We start from the raw sequence: 17,699 nt of genomic DNA on the forward strand, positions 1-17,699 counted from the left end.
CTTATTTCGATGTCAGCCATTTTTTCGTTTGTGCGAGGATTTAGAGAAGGAACTGCAGTGCGGTCTTCCTCTGTGAAACAGCTTTGGAAAAAGGTGTTTAGTATTTCAGCTTTACGCGTGTCATCCTCTGTTTCAATGCCATCATCATCCCGTAGTGTCTGGATATGCTGTTTCGAGCCACTTACTGATTTAACGTAAGACCAGAACTTCCTAGGATTTTCTGTCAAGTCGGTACATAGAATTTTACTTTCGAATTCACTGAACGCTTCACGCATAGCCCTCCTTACGCTAACTTTGACATCGTTTAGCTTCTGTTTGTCTGAGAGGTTTTGGCTGCGTTTAAACTTGGAGTGGAGCTCTCTTTGCTTTCGCAGTAGTTTCCTAACTTTGTTGTTGTACCACGGTGGGTTTTTCCCGTCCCTCACAGTTTTACTCGGCACGTACCTGTCTAAAACGCATTTTACGATTGCCTTGAACTTTTTCCATAAACACTCAACATTGTCAGTGTCGGAACAGAAATTTTCGCTTTGATCTGTTAGGTAGTCTGAAATCTGCCTTCTATTACTCTTGCTAAACAGATAAACCTTCCTCCCTTTTTTTATATTCCTATTAACTTCCATATTCAGGGATGCTGCAACGGCCTTATGATCACTGATTCCCTGTTCTTTACATACAGAGTCGAAAAGTTCGGGTCTGTTTGTTATCAGTAGGTCCAAGATGTTATCTCCACGAGTCGGTTCTCTATTTAATTGCTAGAGGTAATTTTCGGATAGTGCACTCAGTATAATGTCACTCGATGCTCTGTCGCTACCGCCCGTCCTAAACATCTGAGTGTCCCAGTCTATATCTGGTAAATTGAAATCTCCACCTAAGACTATAACATGCTGAGAAAATTTATGTGAAATGTATTCCAAATTTTCTCTCATTTGTTCTGCCACTAATGCTGCTGAGTCGGGAGGTCGGTAAAAGGAGCCAATTATTAACCTAGTTCGGTTGTTGAGTGTAACCTCCACCTATAATAATTCACAGGAACTATCCACTTCTACTTCACTACAGGATAAACTACTACTAACAGCGACGAACACTCCACCACCGGTTGCATGCAATCTATCCTTTCTAAACACCGTCTGTACCTTTGTAAAAATTTCGGCAGAATTTATCTCTGGCTTAAGCCAGCTTTCTGTACTTATAACGATTTCAGCTTCGGTGCTTTCTATCAGCGCTTGAAGTTCTGGTACTTTACCAACGCAGCTTTGACAGTTGACAATTACAATACCGATTGCTGCTTGGTCCCCGCATGTCCTGACTTTGCCCTGCACCCGTTGAGGCTGTTGCCCTTTCTGTACTTGCCCAAGGCCATCTAACCTAAAAAACCGCCCAGCCCACGCCACACAACCCCTGCTACCCGTGTAGCCGCTTGTTGCGTGTAGTGGACTCCTGACCTATCCAGTGGAACCCGAAACCCCACCACCCTATGGCGCAAGTCGAGGAATCTGCAGCCCACACGGTCGCAGAACCGTCTCAGCCTCTGATTCAGACCCTCCACTCGGCTCTGTACCAAAGGTCCGCAATCAGTCCTGTCGACGATGCTGCAGATGGTGAGCTCTGCTTTCATCCCGCTAGCGAGACTGGCAGTCTTCACCAAACCAGATAGCCGCCGAAAGCCAGAGGATTTCCTCCGATCCATAGCGACACACATCATTGGTGCCGACATGAGCGACCACCTGCAGATGGGTGCACCCTGTACCCTTCATGGCATCCGGAAGGACCCTTTCCACATCTGGAATGACTCCCCCCGGTATGCACACGGAGTGCACATTGGTTTTCTTCCCCTCTCTTGCTGCCATTTCCCTAAGGGGCCCCATTACGCGCCTGACGTTGGAGCTCCCAACTACCAGTAAGCCCACCCTCTGCGACTGCCCGGATCTTGCAGACTGAGGGGCAACCTCCGGAACAGGACAAGCAGCCATGTCAGGCCGAAGATCAGTATCAGCCTGAGACAGAGCCTGAAACCGGTTCGTCGGACAAACTGGAGAGGCTTTCCGTTCAGCCCTCCGGAATGTCTTTCGCCCCCTGCCACACCTTGAGACGACCTCCCACTCTACCACAGGTGAGGGATCACCCTCAATGTGGGCAGTATCCCGGGCAACCACAGTCGTAGTCCGATCAGGGGATGCGTGGGACGAGCTGGCCGTCCCCGACAAACCCCCATCTGGACCCCCACAGTGATGCCCATTGGTAACAGCCTCAAGCTGTGTGACCGAAGCCAACACTGCCTGAAGCTGGGAGCGAAGGGATGCCAACTCAGCCTGCATCCGAACACAGCAGTTGCAGTCCCTATCCATGCTAAAAACTGTTTTGCAAAGAACGTCTGAACTAATCTACAGAGAGCGCAAACAAATCAACAAAATTTAAACGGTTATTAAAATACAAGATTGCCTAGTAAATGCAGTAATGCTGCTACTTGCGCACTGCTGACACTGCTCGGCGGCGGAAGGAGACTACGCGAATTTACACTATTCAGGTACTAAAACGCGATGCTACAACTCTCAAATACTATAATACGTCCGAAATTTATGAATTAAACAATGCAAGTACAAAAAACACGCAAAGAAATTAAGAATTAAACTATGTAACAAATGAGTGAGCTAGGAGTTTACGACTTGCTGCTGCAGCTGCTTATCCAACGGCGGCAGGGAGCACACTGACTGTGACCAACCGACACTGGCCGTTCAAAACAAAAACAGAAGACAAACGACTACGCGAATTTACACTATTCAGGTACTAAAACGCTATGCTACAACTCTCAAATACTATAATACGCCCGAAATTTATGAATTGAACAATGCAAGTACCAAAAACACGCAAAGAAATTAAGAATTAAACTATGTAACAAATGAGTGAGCTAGGAGTATACGACTTGCTGCTGCAGCTGCTTATCCAACGGCGGCAGGGAGCAACTGCAGCACAGCCAAGCCCCTGGAAGTGAAGTTGTTGACGCGGGGCCTATAAGAATTGCGGGACACAAAAAGAACCTGTGACGTCACACTAGTTGGCTTTCCACTACATTTCGCGAACGCTCGGCTCCGTGCAGGGTCTTAAGTATGGAATAGAGAAGGTGGCCACTAACTCTGTCGTGTGCTGTCTAAAGCTTGCATGCACTTAAATTACTAAACTCGTTTGAAATAGAGGCGGCAGACTGCGATGTCAAGTGCTGTGACGCACACGAGGCCGTGGCCCCTACGTCACAGCACGTGACACTGCAGTCGCCCGCCTGTATGCTAGTAACCATTTCAGACGAGTTTAATAATTTAAGTGCACGCAAGTTCTCGGTGGTACTCTACAAAACTAATACGTATAGTGGGGCACCTTTTCAGTTAAATATTGGTGTCTCGTGGGCCCTGCACGGAGCCGAGCGTTCGCGAAGTAAGGGGAACAAGCTGACGAGTGTGACGTCACAAGTTCGCTGCGGGTCCCGCATACCTCGTTGGCCTCGGTGTGCTTCGTAATGCGCGTGACGTGGCAGTGATGTGTGAGGTGACGTGGGCGCCGCGCCGTGCCGCGCTGTCCGGACAAGCTGCACCAGCCTCGCCTGGCACGCGCCGGGAATGCCGGCTATTTCGCGCGCCCGCACTAAACGTCACGCGCAGCTGGCCGCGCTTGCAACTGCACCGCACGCTGACGTCATCAAGACAGAAGGTGGCGCCGGAGGAATCGGAAGCGCAGGGGGTGGGGGAGGGGGTCGCTGCTCTGCTGCGCCGCCGTACAGCTCCCGCTTCACGTGCGACTGTCTCGTTTCAGTGGCAGGTGACTGCACGGCAACGTCCAGAGCGTTTCGTTCCTGAACTGCGTCCCTCCTGCCACGAGTACAGCAGTCGTTTTCGTTAAGCGTCGGCGCCATAATTACTTGTGTGTGTGTGTGTGAGAGCTGTCTGCCGTGCAGTTTGCTATCTAACGGTGAAAGTGAGGGGCCGTTCTTTTTACGAAAAAATCGAAAAGTAGTAACAGAATGTAGGAACAAGCAATGATAATAGTTTATCAACGACCAAATCAAAATTCGTGGCGGTTTTTCTTGGGAAACGTCGTGTCGTAAATTCTCCACTTTTCTAAGAACTAAAAGAACAGGAAAAAATATCGTTCATTTCAAATCATCTTAATGTTTTACTCGAGAAAGTATATTCTTACATCAAACAATATTTAAAAGGAACTAAATAGCGTCTTCGTCAATTTATTTCTCGTCTCTCGGCTTAATGGCAAATAACACAGAACATTCAACAGCTCTGACTTTTTGCAATGTTGAGACGACTGTCATTTAGAAGTGTTTATCTATTTACTTCTTTATTTCCGCATGGTTTACTTTTTCTCCTTTCGCAGCTGTCGAAAACGAAAAAGCTTTTTTTGCTTTCATGTATTTCGTTTCTGTTGTAGAAGAACGCAAGCAGGAAAAATACTAGGTCCTCGTGCAACCTTTGCACTGTGTCACGGATCCAAAGCAAGCAACGCAACAAAGATTAAGAAGAAGAAAATACAAAAACCATTACTAAAATAGGATTAAGAGCAGCGAGACTGGTTAACTCCCGCGCCAGTGCCTGTTCTGCGCATGCGCCATCTGCAGCATTTTAGAACTCCTCACTCAGCACAGTTAACTGGTCATTGACGTCCTGGCCCACTTGCGACGTGGCTGCCGGATAGTTTAAACGTAAGCAGTTGACGTGCACCGCCACGAATAGATGATATTGAGCAGAAAGTCACTCGTGTAAAACAGGCTTTATGGTTCAAACACAAACGCGCATAGAAAAATTACTTGCCAAAGTTCAACTCTCATTTATAGGTTTCGGTAGTAGGCAGTATCATCAGGTCATCATCTGGCATGCCGTCGTAAAGCTCCCTCGCCTGTATACGTGTGACACAAATGCTGTTCTCCACATAAATGCGAAGAAGGTTCAAGCAGTTTTCAAATATTTCAGATTTGTACCCGTGAGTCTAACCAAGAGAAACACCTAACATTTATAGACTTTCAGAAGCCTTCGGTATATTAAAAAAAATATTATTGAATATAATAGAGTATTCCTGGTAAAGAAATCAACAATAGTGTGGACTATGGCAAAAGGAAAAGAACTATAAAGAAACAACATTACAGAATTGGAAACAACAGAGCTAAACTATTTCAAGCGCAAAATGCTAAATTTAGAAGGCCTTCAGAGCAGAAAAGAAAGAAATTAGAAACACGGATGGGAGCAACGAAATGACAACATGTAGAGACGATGAAGCAATAATAGAAAAATCGGAAACAACACAGAAAGAATAACAGTTGCAGTTGTTACCTGCTGTCAGTCGCCCAATGCAAAGATAGAAAGAAATTAAGTAAGCGTATAGAGGTTACCCCTCATGTCCGATACCGTCAGTTCCGAGCTTGTACGAAAATGCATCATTTGTGTTGCAACTGGATGGAAGACCTACAGACCAAGTCCCAACAAAAAATGCAGTGAGACGTCTCTAATATGTATATCAGCAAGAGTATGCAGAGATGGTGTTTTAAAATAAACACTGGTAAATCTGAACGACATTTTAAGTACAATCTTTGCATCTATCTTGTATCTATTATGTTCGGTGCGAGATGGTAAGTGTGGACGCTGCTTAACATATTCAGACACCATTTTTTTTAGAAACTTTCAAATTATACTTAAGACTGGTAAACGACTCCCCATTGGCGAGAAAAGGATGTACACTTCTTACGCTCATAAAAATATATTTCGATATGTTAGCTACACTACTGGCCATTACAATTGCTACACCACGAAGATGATGTGCTACAGACGCGAAATTTAACCGACAGGAAGAAGATGCTGAGATATGCAAATAATAAGCTTTTCTGAGCATAGAGCATTCACATAAGGTTAGCGCCGGTGGCTACACCTACAACGTGCTGACATGATGAAAGTTTCCAACCGATTTCTCATTCACAAACGGCAGTTGACCGACGTTGCCTAGTGAAACGTTGTTGTGATGCCTCGTGTAAGGAGGAAAAATGCGTACCATCACGTTTCCAACTTTGATAAAGGTCGGATTGTAGCCCGTCGCGATTGCGGTTTATCGTATCGCGACATTGCTGCTCGCATTGGTCGAGATCCAATGACTGTTAGCATAATATGGAACTGGTGGGTTCAGGAGGGTAATACGGAACGACGTGCTGGATCCCAACGGCCTCGTATCACTAGCAGTCCAGATGACAGGCATCTTATCCGCATGGCTGTAACGGATCGTGCAACCGTCTCGATCCCTGAGTCAACAGATGGGGACGTTTGTAAGACAACAACCATCTGCACGAACAGTTCGACGACGTTTGCAGTAGCACGGACTATCAGCTTGGAGACTATGGCTGCGGTTACCATTGACGCTGCATCACAGACAGGAGCGCCTGCGATGGTGTACTCAACAACGAACCTGGGTGCACGAATGGGAAAACGTCATTTTTTCGGATGAATCCACGTTCTGTTTACAGCATCATGATGGTCGCATCGGTGTTTGGCAACATCGCGGTGAACGCACATTAGAAGCGTGTATTCGTCATCGCCGTACTGGCGTATCACCGGGCGTGATGGTATGGGGTGCCATTGGTTACACGTCTCGGTCACCTCTTGTTCGCATTGACGGCACTTCGAACAGTGGACGTTACATTTCAGATGTGTTACGACCCGTGGCTCTACCCTTCATTCGATCCCTGCGAAACCCTACATTTCAGCAGGACAATGCACGACTACTTGTTGCAGGTCCTGTACGGGCCTTTCTGGATACAGAAAATGATCGACTGCTGCCTTGGCCAGCACATCCTCCAGATCTCTCACTAACTGAAAATATCTGGTCAATGGTGGCCGAGCAGCTGGCTCGTCACAATACGCTAGTCACTACTCTTGATGAACTGTGGTATCGTGTTGAAGCTGCATGGGCAGCTGTACCTATTCACGCCATCCAAGCTCTGTTTGACTCAATGCCCAGGCGTATCAAGGCCAGAGGTGGTTGTTGTGGGTACTGATTTCTCAGGATCTATGCACCCAAATTGCGTGAAAATGTAATGACATGTCAGTTCTAGTATAATATATTTGTCTAATGAATACCCGTTTATCATCTGCATTTCTTCTTGATGTAGCAGGTTTTAATGGCCAGTAGTGTACATTTCATGCGTATCAGCGTATAATCTAAACTGAATGAACTGAAAAGTTCGTGGATTTGTAAGCTTCAAAAGGAGGAAACAGACACGGGAATAATCTTGATACCCCCAAAATAGATGATGGAATAGGATTCAGAAATTTCTTGCGACTGACTTACAGATGGTCTCCAGATGGTTGGGAACGCATTTAGGAAAAGACGACAATTTCAGACTGTCAGTTTATGTTCTCTCAGATTAGCAGTTCTAATTCGTTGCCATAATTCAATACAAAATCTTCGAACTATAGATAATGAGTTTCTTGACTAGAAAATACTGTGAGCAATCGATTCAGAGGAATTGCATAGCGGAAAAGCGTGTGATTTAAAATGCACAGCTTTTATTTTTTCTATTTCAGCAATGATTTATATACAGTAAATATAGTTTTTTTAGCAGTGCAACAGGTGACAAAACTTTTTGCTTTCTTTCTATGAAACATACAGTTAGATAGGATTCTGTGTGTTGCAGTGGGAAATATCTCTCTCTGTCTCTGTCTCTCTCTCTCTCTCTCTGTCTCTCAAGCACTCACTCACAAACACAATAATTAAATCATGATGTGCTTCCATCATTGCCACAAGATGTCACTTCAAACGCCAATTTAAATGTAGAACAAATAACATTCATGCTGCTCAAGAACTTTCCTGGTGTGCGCTGCTTAAATCATTTAAATTGCGTGAAAGTGATGATATTCTGTTACGTGACGTTGTTCTTTGAATTTTAATCATCACCCCATAAACAAATTAACGCAACGTCAAACAAGTAGTCCGGCTGTAGATATTCTACACCTTATTTTAGATCTATGTGACGATGCTGTGCTGAGTATATTTATATGTTTTGACGATGCCATCACGGACTTATCACTTTAGGACATGGTGTAGAAAAGATGTGAGGATGGTCATTACTGACAAACCGGTCATCGTCAAAAGAATTGATATTGTGATCAAAGACTGGAATAAAAAGCATTTGTAGATATTTGCCGCTACCTGCGCAAAGCCGGGTCGGGTCGGTAGTATATAGTAAATAGATTTAGTAATATTTGTGTAGCAATCAGCCATTGCCTGAAAAAATTAATTTGTAAAATATATGAGATTAAAGTTTTATATGACTGTTGCTGTATCAGCGTTTTTAAAGGGCAGCGAATTATTCGTGGTAAACAGTTTTCCAGAACGAATGTCAAGAGTAGACAGATGAGGTTTTTAAGGAGTGTCAACAGATGTAATAGAAGAGGCAGGATCAGAAATGCTGATATGAAGTAAACGGCCGTGGAACGTAAACGTATGGTGCGACATCATACGAAACTGCATTCTGGGACCTTACTTCATCTCAGGCGTTCTAAATCGACATTCGTGCACACACTTTCTGACGAACATTTCAGTTCTTCTAGAAAAGGTACCACTGGATATTCGCCAGTGTATGTGGCTACAACACGACGGTTGTCTAACTCATTCGTCGCGTACTGCAACGCAAATAATGAGAACTTTTCTGGACGTTGGATACGACGAAAGTTTGCTGTCAAATGGTCTGCGACGTCCCCCGATTTGACTCTTCTTGACTTCGTTCTTTGGGGAGCTCTCGAAGAAAGCAGTCTATGTCGAAGCCCCAACTACGCCAGACGACATGTCACATCGAATCGCGAGTGCATGCTCTACCGTATCATTCATTCTAATTATATCTGTTTATTATTCTTTAGAACGACGACTGCAAATGTGCCTTTCAGTCCGTGGTCAACAGTTTGAACACATGCTTAACTAAAGGATAAAGTTATTGTATTCGATGACATTATTTATATCAGCTGTGTGGTTACCAAATCACTGTCGCTTATTTCATTTACATGTGCACGAAATTGGATTAAAATGTCGAATAAGTGGACAGCGTGTATTGCACGTGGCTGGTAACACTGTTTTAGCGCTCACGTTCGGCATAAAAGGATGTTTCATTAAGTAGATTTATTTTGGACTGTACAACTGATCACATACATATTTTTAATAAAATGTTTTTTCAACGAATATGATATACTTTAGAGGATGTTGGTAGGAGACAGCTGTCCGACAGCATACATTTTACCTCTAAGAAGCACGTAACCACGGACGGGGAAAGACAGGCCAAATCTTCCTTATACATTTAGTTGTTTAACACAATAGTTGCTTTTTGTAGCGTGTAAGACCACTTTATTTTTGGAGAATGAACAGTTGAGTTCTGTGTTGAAGCTCACGTGAATCTGGAAGGATACACAGATGTGAAATAGCTTTCCTAAGTCTTTTGTGATATCCTAGAAAATGAGAGAACGGTGGCCGAAACGGCACTTGCGGTGCCAATACTGCCAAGCAGGCAGTAAGGTAGGACTGGGCTACGAAAATGAAACCTTATTTTCCCTTGATCCGACTTACCACCTCGATGCAGGTTCACCTAGATTAGATTAGTACTTGTTCCGTAGATCATGAATACGACACTTCGTAATGATGTGGAACGTGTCTATACAAGATATTACGCTACACAAAATATTACATGACACTTAATATTTTTAATTTTTTTTGTGGGGGTTGGGGAAATTACCCACTTATTATATCCAAAAATTCATCTAATGAGCAGAAGGAGTTGCCATTAAGAAATTCTTTTAATTTCCTTTTAAATGCTATATGACTATCTGTCAGACGTTTGATGCTATTAGGTAAGTGACCAAAGACTTTCGTGGCAGCATAATTTACCCCCTTCTGAGCCAAAGTTAGATTTAACCTTGAGTAGTGAAGATCATCTTTTCTCCTAGTGTTGTAGTCATGTAAACTGCTATTACTTTTGAATTCGTTCGGATTGTTAATAACAAATTTCATAAGTGAATATATATATATTGTGAGGCTACAGTGAAGATCTCTAGCTCTTTAAATAAGTGTTGCAGGATGATCTTGGATGAGCTCCAGCAATCATTCTGATTACACGCTTTTGTGCAGTCAACACTCTTTTAATCAGTGATGAGTTAACCCAGAATATGATGCCATAGGAAAGCAGAGAATGAAAATAGGCATGGTAAGCTAATTTACTCAGGTGTATATCGCCAAAATTTGCAATGACTCTAATAGCATAAGTAGCTGGTCTCAAACGTATCAGCAGATCCTCAGTGTGTTTTTTCCAGTTCAACCCCTCATCAATGCATACACCTAGAAATTTTGAGTATTCTACCTTAGCTACCGATTTCTGATCAAAGTCTATATTTATCAACGGTGTCATTCCAGTTACTGTGTGGAACTGTATGTACTGTGTTTTGTCAAAGTTTAATGAAAGCCCTACGAATGAGAGCCCTACGAATGTTGTATATGGAAATACCTCAGAGGCTTGAGTCTAGCGTGTTACTCGAACTTTCTCAGGACGTGTTTTTACGCCAACATTAACAAACGGTATGTCACTCTAATTGTCTTTTCGAAAGGTATCGAATGCAGTTATAAAAAAGTACACGGTTCCATTTAAAAAAAAAGTACTTACTTCAATATCTTAGTTGATACCAGCGGCAAAAATATTACTAAATATTAACATTTGCTGGAAACAGTTTCCATATGTATAACGGTTCGCGAAATGAAAGGTGTGTTACGTTTTATGTGATTCACCCAATTTATTTTTCACAGTTACCGACAAATGTTTAAAGTATTTCTTTTGAAATCATAATAGAACATAATTTGACTTTCGGTGTGTGAAGAAGTCTTCCTACTTTGTGAGCTTTCATCACATCCAGTTTTCTCTTTGACTGTGTGAAGCAAGTGTATGTGGCACAAAGTAGAAGTCTGATTGCACGGGGGGTGGGGGGTTTGGCGGTGTGAATGGAATAACAAGGTATCCGATGTGAAGAAACAGCACACCAATTGCGCTAAAGAAAAATTTTTAACGCAACTGATGAAAGAAAGAAAATTTAAATGACAAGATTGGTCTTTGCGGGCGAAGACGTGTGAGGGGCAATGCTGACATAATTGGCGCTCGGTGCTACCAACGGACACTGCAACGTTCAATTTCATCATACAGTTTTGACACTACAACTGCTGGGTCGCTGAGGTTTGCAGAATTTAAAAAAAAAAAAAAAAAAAAAAAAAAAAACAGGGAAGTCGACATGAAGTGTTCCGGACAAATCCGATATGTGACGATACTAAACGACGTACCCATCAGAAATTTTTTTATTGTGCCGCTTACTTGCAGATACCATCGGTAGCAAAGTGGTTATCGTCAGGTGTGAACGTGCATCGTTTTCCTTTCAATTATTGCTCCAAGGGGGATAATCAGGCTGATAGCTTGTTGAAGTACAGAATATCTAATAATAAATCAATACTTAAACATACAGCTCTAAAATTGACAGCATATTTACAGTGTGCAGCCGATATATTTTCCGTAGGTGTATCGATATTAGGATATTTTCTGTCGATATACCGGGTGCGGTTATAGATTTTTTTTAATGTCGATATAGCGGATTCCTGATATTTTTAAAAATATCAACAGTCCTAGTCTGAATAGTGAAGAAAGAGGTGCCAGATCGCGCCTTTGTGAAGGACTGAAAGTAAGTAATGGTCTCTTAAACCAAACAATAGTAAATTAACGACTACTTCTGATGGGGAAATTAAATCTAAATCCCTCAAATATCTCCTCTCATATGATTCTCCCTATTCATTATATTTTCAGCTACTTTAATCCTATTCAAGAGGGGTGGACGCGCTGGGGCTCGAAGAATGTCCTATAACAATCGAGGCGACAATGGGAAATGCGAAAACAACCAGTCAGGAATGAATTTTCAAAATCTCGCGCGATATTTTGGACAAGAGAAGGGTAACCACTTGCTTAAAAAAAAGTTCGTGCCAGGACAGTCCAGAAGACTTTTTAAATCGGGGTGTCACAATGGATTAGTGTATCACTATGACCCCACAACAGAGGGGCAAACCAAACAGTAGAATGCCCAACAATCATCGGGTAAGATGATGCAAAGTGCGACGGTGTGGTGCTACCTCGCCGTGCTGACGTAGGACAAACCATCACAGCAGCGTACTGCCGGAATCTCGCAACGAATTAAGGTAGAGGCGTCGCGCCGAAGCTTTGAGGGGAGCTGCCCGAACCTGTGTTGTCAACTCCACGTCAACGCCGCAGCTCATTTTGCACTCGACACAGTCCCACTAGCAGCTACTCTCGGCTATCAGTTTCTGTTCCTTGCGTCGTATTCTTCAGGTATGACACCCAGTGACTTCGTCCTCTTTTCTCGGATTAAGAAACTGTTGTGTGGAAGACGTTACCAGAATGACGAGTCGGTCATTCAAGGTGGAACGTTACTTGAACAGCCAAAATTCTGGTTTCTTCAACAAAGGTCTGCGGAAAGTCTACCGTTGAGACATGTTTGTGGCATTGAGAGGTGAATATGTAGAAAAGGACTGACGCCAGCACCAAATTTCTTGGTCTGAACTTGATGTTTTCGTGGTGATAAATCTAGGCGAATTGGGAGTGGCTTTCGATGTTCGAGAACTCGTCGCGCCTTGAGCTGGTGTCCCAGTTAGCAGGTGCTGTCGGAGCGGGGCACAGACTCAAACTGAAAGCTTACAAAGTAACAACAGGGCAGCGACTGACCAATTCACATACCGTTACTCGCCATCACTACTGCCAGTGGCTACTGGAGTCCGTGCATAATCGGAAAGGTGATACCGAAGAAGCGTAGCTACAGCTATTGCGGTATGTGAATTCTGCTTCTCCTTCCAGTCACAGCGATACATCGTAGTGATGTTGTCTGGTCTCCGTACAGGTCAGCGATTTTCAAACTTTTTGCGCGCACTGCTTCCTTGACCTGAACGCAAACACGGGCGGCTCGTTCGGCACATGACTTGTGACCCTAAGTGTGGGGATAATAAACTTAATTTTAAAAGAAGGTAAGAATAGTTATTTCTTTATCAACGGTTGATGTAATATATTTTAATCAACTTGTAAAAAGTTTTTCCTGCAACGAAAGCAATGGGAAGCCTGAGGTCTCCATCATCAATTCTTCAAATATTAACACAGGATTGGGAATCCCGAGTCGCATATCTTTGCCCCCCCTTTAATTCGCCATCTGTATTTCGTATTGATGACTCACTGTTCTTGAAAACGTACTTCAGGTAAGTAGAATGTAACAAGACGTATCGAAACTCGTAGGGCCTTGTTACCTACTTGCGGATACACTTGCTTCACCAAGCTCCAAAATTCGAGGAGTGATGAGGAAACTATCTTTGAGTTTTATGTGGAATCTGAAGAAATGTCGATAACTTGCTCAAGTTTTTCAGTGGGAAGTGTTGATGGAAGTTCTGTACTAAAAACAATTTTGATCCGGTTGTGTTGAGAACTTTGGAGCGTACTTCAGAAAGTAATCACTGAGGTGTAGAACTGCAGATGTAAGTCCTAACAAATTTCGTCGTCAGATGACGCTGGTGTTTTCTGCTAGCAGACGTCTTTTGGCCAGAAATGTCTCCCCCCCCCCCCCCCCTCGCTTTTTTATGTCCTACTTATGCGTCACTTGTTGTTCTCGTTCCAACGTAGCAGAATACTATCACTTTGTCTTCTTTGTGGTCATCAATTTTCATACCTGTTACGCCTCATTACATTCGTCTTTCCTCGGATAACTTCACACTGTATTCAGTCATACATCGCACTGGACACGCCACTCTCAGAGCGGATAGCAATGTTATTAGCGAATATTTCGTCTTGTATTACACTTTGTGGATTTTTTTTTTTTTTAATTTCCGTCATTGCTTCTTCGATGTGTAGACTGAGCACTTCTGTTCGTGGATTTTCAACGACTCACCCGGATGCGCTGGAAACGACTCGACCCGTTTCTGACAAACGTCACAGACTATCAAATAAGGAAAAGGTCGATGAGAGAGAGAGAGAGAGAGAGAGAGAGAGAGAGAGAGCTCAGGCGGCCCATCGCAGACGACGGACCGGCGCCGGAGTCGGCACAGGGAGATCTGGCAGCCGTCCACGGCGGCCGAACAGCTGTTCCACGCGCGGCGAACGCATTTGTCTGTCTCTGGCCGGCTTTTTGTGTCTGGCGGCGCGGAAGAGTCGCAGCTCACCAATAAGCTGTGTTCCCGGTCCAGCACCGGCAAATGTTTCCCCCGAGAGCGCGCTGAGGGGGGCTCGCCGACCAGCAGTTTACGTCACATCACAAGACTGGCGCTTTGCCGGTCTTGCAACTCACACACACTCAGCTGTCAAGTCTTACATTGTGTGTGTACCGAAGGACATCGCATGCGTATTTTGGAAAAGCCATTGTGCTGTAGTTTGTTCACTCACGTAATCTGGTAGGATTTGTAAGCATTCTTTCCCCTATTCACGTCTGAAAGGTGAACATGACGGACCGAAATTCATTTGTCTGCGAAAATTTTGTGATGGGTACTGTAAATTAAGAGATGATTGTGTTTTATTGTGTTGAAAGACTGCAGAATACATGTTCCGTCGTAAGATGTGTCTCTACATGATAAACAAACACCAGAAAACCTAACATTCGCTATATTTAATAAAACAGTGTAATGTGAAAAACCTAATACAAGAATCACATAAGACCACGAACGCTATGCGTTGAAGAAAAAAAGGAATTATAAGTATAAAACCGTAGTTAGAATACAAAATGAATCTAGGAGAATGAAACCAGTGATTTGATAAAACAGCACGAGCTGGCTACGGTTAAGCGTTATTTGGTTGGTTGTTAGTTTTTATCACAATAAATATTATATTTATAAATATCGACAAGTAAACGACCAAACGCATCAAATTTTTCCTGAAAACATATGTCTGTCACTATTTTCGACATGCTTTAACCTGCAACCGACAACTACTTTGCATCTGAATGCTTCGATCTGCAGACACACGTTTCAAAGACGAGGGACAGGCTTGAAAAACCAAAGTGAAATATTGACAAATAAACGTGAGTAAATTTATTCAATAATGTAGTTAGAATATGTCAGTATATGAGGGTAATGTACGAATCGTCGGATGTGCTTTGGACCTTACAATTTGCAGGATGATATTTTTCATAATACACGGAATGCAGTGTATGATATGAATGTAGTTTTCCGCATGCACTACGAATTTTCAGAGTTCCTAAGCAGAAGTACAGGTCGTTGACAGTTTGAAACTGCAAAATAACATTGGAAAATCTATAAAAGTTCCATCAGACAACCCTTCAAATGTAATATATATGAAATAATATGACTAGCGTCGAGAAAAAGTGTAAATAAAAGAAATATGAGTGAGACTCGATCCAGCGATCCACCACGTACGGAGCTTGAACGCTAACCAGGTGACCATCACGCGCCAAAAGGTTGTGTTCAGTCAGGGTCGCAACGCACTGGTAGCTCACTGACGCGTAAGACATGTCATGCGATTTTCACGAAGCCGACTGTGTGGTACGGCTTACTACTTGCACATCACGCTGTTCTAATGGACTACTAAAAGTGGGCGGGGTATGAAGTAAACCCGAGGTCCGAACGTCGTGGCCTTCCCTTATGACATGAAGAGTCTGGCACTGGGGAACAAGTCTGGCGGATCCCATCGGACCAGTCAGAAGTCTGTGACTAATTCGGCCACAGTAATACCGCACGACGGACATTTGCCACGTTTTTACCTGCTCCGAAGGGTCGAGTCCCGCCTCCGCCTCCGCCTCCGCCTCCGCCTCCTCCGCCTCTCCTGCTGCCCGACCCGCAGTAAAGGTACTTACTGAGCCTTTCCGCTGGTTTTCTTAACATAGAACCAGACTCTCTTTGGATTGTCGGCCACATGTCTAGAGAGAGTTTCGTTGTGGAAACTATTAAATGCATCTCGCATTGAAATCCGCACCAAATTTCGAGCCTCAGTAAAACTTCGCCAATCTTGCGTTCTTCTAAATTATACTTGCCCTTTTCGATGCTCCTGCAGCAGCTTTCTGTCGTGTTTTGTGTACCATGGGAGATCATTCCCGTCTCTTATTAATTTATTTGGTATGAATCTCTCGAGTGCAGTTGATACTATTTCTTTGAACTTAAGCCACATATGGTCTTCACTTGCATAGTGAGGAGACTGTCTCTTAGAAAGACGTCAACCGAATTTTTAGTTGCTTTTATAAATAGATATATTTCGCCTTTAGTTTTGGTGAATTTCTTTGTTACGAAATTGAGTCTCGCTACGACTGCGTGCTCACTAATCCCTGTATCCATCGTGATGCTCAGGATTATTTGTGACTAAGAGATCGAGTGTGCTTTCATAACCATTTACAATTTCAATGGCCTCGTGAAGTAATTCTTTAAAATAATTTTAAAAAAGCATTTAGAACAACAATAGAAGTTGTTTTCTATCTACAATAGAGCCTGAAAATGTATTTTTGTCGACATATGGAAGGTAGATTGAAGTCACTGCCAACTATAATTGTATTAGGATACCTATTTGCGATAAGACTCGAGTTTTCTTTGAAATGTTCAGCAACTGTTTCATCTGAGACCGGGGGTCGATAAAAGGAGCCAGTTATTAATCTTTCCGGTTGTCGAACATAACCTCTGTCTATACTAAGTCATAAGAACTACCTGTTTCAATGTCGCTTGTGAGCTGGAACACACATTACATTATTTTTCCGTAAGTTGTGCTTCTTGTTTCTGTTGTAGTGGAGATCATTGCAATTACGGCTTTTCCCTCCAAAACCTAGGATGCTTTCTCTGTGACCCTGTAAATACCAGAGCTAAACAATGTAGAACAACAACGTACGCTACTAGCATAGCATTCTGTATTACTTCATCCCCTTATTTCTAACATTTTAAAATTGTACTTCGACTTTAGGTAACATGTCAATCATAGATGTTCATATCTCTATTTAGTGAATGTATTTTGAGTCATGTTTTGAACATTGTCCCGCTACACTTTATTAACTAATGTTTCGCCGCAAGAGATATCGCATTTTAGAAAGTAAATTAACATGGAGTATGTCGTTCCTCTTTTCAAACATTCACGTACCCATTTCTTCTTTCCTTATTGTCTTTTGGGCATGCAGTTGTAGTAATTAAAGTAGACACAAATGCAGTGATCAAAAAGAAATGAATAGCGTACATTCGCATTCTCTTTACATCGATCCTTTCTTGTTGTTCCCATGGCGATGGACTGTTTCTATCGCCATCAGTAAGCGTGAAAGGACGCTACCGTACAGACAGAGGAATCTATATTTATACTTCGCAGAACTAATTACATACTGACATAATCGTCGCTATTGCTTTCGTTTACCAAAAGTTATAAATATTTCGATTTCGGAAAAAAAGCTCTGTATTTGGCCAAGATGTCGAAGAAGAAGGTCCCTTACGTACTGGTTGTATCGAGCAATATGTCAAGACGGCGGTTTGAAAGCGAACAGAAGAAGAACGAGGAAGGGCGTCCCTTACCTGGGGGATCGCTACCTGGCGAAGGGGCAAGTGTGGAAAATGTCCGGCGTGACAAATGACCGGCGTGGCAAACGTTCAGCATTCATACCGCACGAGGCTTTATCTGCAAGGCG

This window comes from Schistocerca serialis, chromosome 9, assembly GCF_023864345.2.
Source record: "Schistocerca serialis cubense isolate TAMUIC-IGC-003099 chromosome 9, iqSchSeri2.2, whole genome shotgun sequence".
NCBI classification, from domain to species: Eukaryota; Metazoa; Arthropoda; class Insecta; order Orthoptera; family Acrididae; genus Schistocerca; species Schistocerca serialis.